Below are 3,433 nucleotides of genomic sequence, written 5' to 3' on the forward strand. Positions count from 1 at the left end.
CTGTAGTTATAACCTTCACACGTACTGAAGTTCAGGTGGAGCTCTACAGAGTTTGGAGTTATCCAGCTGCATCTGGATTAGGTCTGGCTGCTGTGCTCAGCTCCTTCCCGCTGTGGACCTGGGCTAGGATTGGGTCTGGAGGTTCCCAGAACTCGGCAGAAATTCCTACTGGTGGGAGGTGTGGGGCAGGTAAGGTGGAGTGGTGGGGGGTGGCCCGAGGGCGCGGGAGAGGGTCTGGCCCACGCTGCACCTGGGATGGGACTGGTCCCGCTGGCGCAGGGTAGCAGGAAGCTCTCCACAGACTCACAGCACCTGGGCTAGGACTGGGTCTGGGGGTTCCCGGAAGTCGGCAGAAATTCCTATTCGGCGGGAGGGGTGGGGACATATGGCGGAGTGGTGGGGGGCGGCCCGAGGGGGGGGGAGAGGGTCAGGCCCACGCTGCGCCTGGGCTGGGACTGGTCCCGCCGGCGCAGGGTAGCAGGAACTCTCCACACACTCACCGGCTCATGTGGATTTTTGTGATATAAGGTTCTTACTTACGGAACGATACAACAGTGGACACATTTTATAGCATTATTTTATAAACAATCACAAGGGAATGAAACTCAGGGAAGCCAGGAAATCTTTGAGCACAATAAAGACCAACAAATGCAGCTGAGTACCTGGAATCTATATCCTGCTTGAACCCAGTTGACAGTATAGAACTCATAGCACTACCTGCCACGAGACCAGTGGAGGCCTTGAGCCCATGAGAAAGCCTTCAGTAGGCCTGATTGAAGAATCTGCCCTGGGAATGTCCAAAGGTGAATGGTGGAATCTAGAAAGTGTGTTACAGCAGGATGACAGTTTTGCATTAGCAGGCTTAGGCCATTTGGCTGGATGGCAGAGAAATTGGACACCAGTACACATCACTTACAATTTTCATCCAGGCTTGTTACACCATTGTTGGTCAGTGATGATGTAGATACTCTCAAAGGCTACTTCTTTGCTTCAGAAGTGCTCAACCTTACTACTAAAATTATATCATAATCTTTCGGTTTCCCAATCCATGATCACCAGGAATAATGCTATTTTCCAAGAAAACAGCATCAATTTACAGCAAAAGAAAAATACTTCCTTAATTTAAACTCCCAATAATTGCAAAAACTCAGGACAATTTCTGTAATGAACATGAAAGGGGACACAGCTGGCACTGCAATCCTAAAACAATGCAGTATGCTTTGCGGTAAAGGAGGAAGGCTTCCCAGGCCAGAGGATGCAGGTGAGAGTCCATAGTTCTCCTTGTTTGAGGCTATGAGGTGTATTGATATTCAGAACAAGAAATACAAGGAGTGACTTCACTGATTGTGATTGCAAATGTAATTTCAACAGATAAATTCACATTTCCACAGATAAATTCAACAGTATAAATATAATTTCTTCATATCTACCACCCTCCCATCTCATAGGTAGTGGCCATATATTTCACTGATTAAAGAATGTAATCACTCACATAGGAAATATTCCAGGACTTTAAGAAATGACACATCACTTTGGAAAGTATAGAGAGCATAAGAGCAATTGGTTAAAACAAAATGTAAGATGTCTTTCTGGTTACATCTTTATCTCTCTGTATGAGAGCAGGAGATGGTCAGCATATAGGTGCCATATGCATACCAGATGTTGGAGGTCATCTTTCCTAGTAGCTCACATCGAAAGCCTCAGTACTTTATCTCACTGCCATGTCAGGCATCCAGGCAGCAGGAGCACGAGTGAATAACAGCCCCCAAGAAGTTGTTGGACACTGCTCCATTTCCTCTGGAAGTCACCTAAGTCCACCTTCCCTCAGGCATTTCTGCCCTCGATTACTTCACAGTCAACTTTCCTCATCAAAGTAGAAGTTTAGTTCTGCTTGCCACATATGCTCCAAGGTATGATTCAAAGTACAGGGTGATATTTGTCTGTGAATATATTAACCCAATTCTCCAATTATATTATATCATGAAATGATTTGAAACACAAATACATGAATTGTGGAATGACATTTCCCAATGGTTATAAAGACAAAGATCCCAGGTCGTCCAAATGAGAAGATGGCACAGCCCAATCCCGGACTGTGAGTGAGACCTTCCACTGGGCAATCAGGATCCCTCCAAATCCCTCCAGAGCCAGCACAGCCCCAGCGTGTGAGTGAGAGCTTCCACCGTTCTCTTGAGAACTCTCCAGAAATCCCAGGCCCAGTCTGTGTGTGGGAGATCTTCCCTTCTCTCCTTTGCCCCCTGGATCCCTCCGGATCAAGTCCCAGCCCAACTTGTTACTAAGTCACTTTGTCCTGCTCTCTGGACCTTTCCATACCCTGCCCATGCTTGGCACACAATCTTGGTGTGAAATCTGCAGCTGAAATGCCTGCAGTGAGTCTCTGGGCCAGAATCCCTCAGCTAATCCAGGAACAGAACATTTTGTCATAGGGACGCAGCACATTCACTTCCATGGGCTGCAGCAGGAAAAAGATTAGCACAGCAGCCAGACCCAAGCCAGGCACAAGTGAACGAATTTAAAATTCGTATGTCTCCAACTGGTAAGCTGAGACAGTTTGCTAGACTCAGATCACTAAGAGCATAATTCCTCTTTCTTTCTTGACTGAGGCAGCTGGTAAAAGATAACCAGGGTAAACTAGTCTGCCTTAAGAACACCAGGTACATCAGTAAGAAGAGATCAAACAGAACTTAGCAGAACTAACTAAAATACATTTTCCAATTCTAATACCTGCTTAGCTATACAGACATAATGTTTGCTCGTACTGTTTAAAATACAGAGATATTACTTACAAAAGATTGCCAGCTGCTAATATCATTATCCATCATTAGTGCTCTTAATTGTAGTTCTGTAAATACAAAAATTATAACTACTTTATCCATACTTACTCTTGGGTAAGAATTTCAGTAGGTGCTAATGTTATAACAGCACAAAAGCCCTACACCAAAGTTCAGAAGACAGTGCTATACCAAATGACAAACAGAAGGAACAAAATAGAACCTCAAGCCCCCAGTCCACAAAGAACAAATGCAGAAGACACGAGTACAGAAGAATCAAACAGCTGTTATGTCTGAATTAATAGGGTCTGATGAAATCACACAAGTGCAGGAAGGTTTAGAGGAACTCAGATCAGAAATAATCTCTGAAATAGGAAAAGAAATCTCCGGATTAATGGTGTCTGAAGGGAAGAATCAACTACAGACAACTATAGACAAAATCAGATCAGAAATAACCCTTGAGTTTTTCTGCCGAGTTCCGGGAGCCCCCAGACCCAGTCCTACCCCAGGTCCGACCCAGTCCTAGCCCAGGTCCGCAGCAGGAAGAAGCTGAGCACAGCAGCCAGACCTAAGCCAGACGCAGCTGGATAACTCCAAACTCTGTAGAGCTCCACCTGAACTTCAGTACGTGTGAAGGTTAC

Source organism: Octodon degus, unplaced genomic scaffold (genome assembly GCF_000260255.1).
Source record: "Octodon degus isolate 3935 unplaced genomic scaffold, OctDeg1.0 scaffold00204, whole genome shotgun sequence".
NCBI lineage: Eukaryota > Metazoa > Chordata > Mammalia > Rodentia > Octodontidae > Octodon > Octodon degus.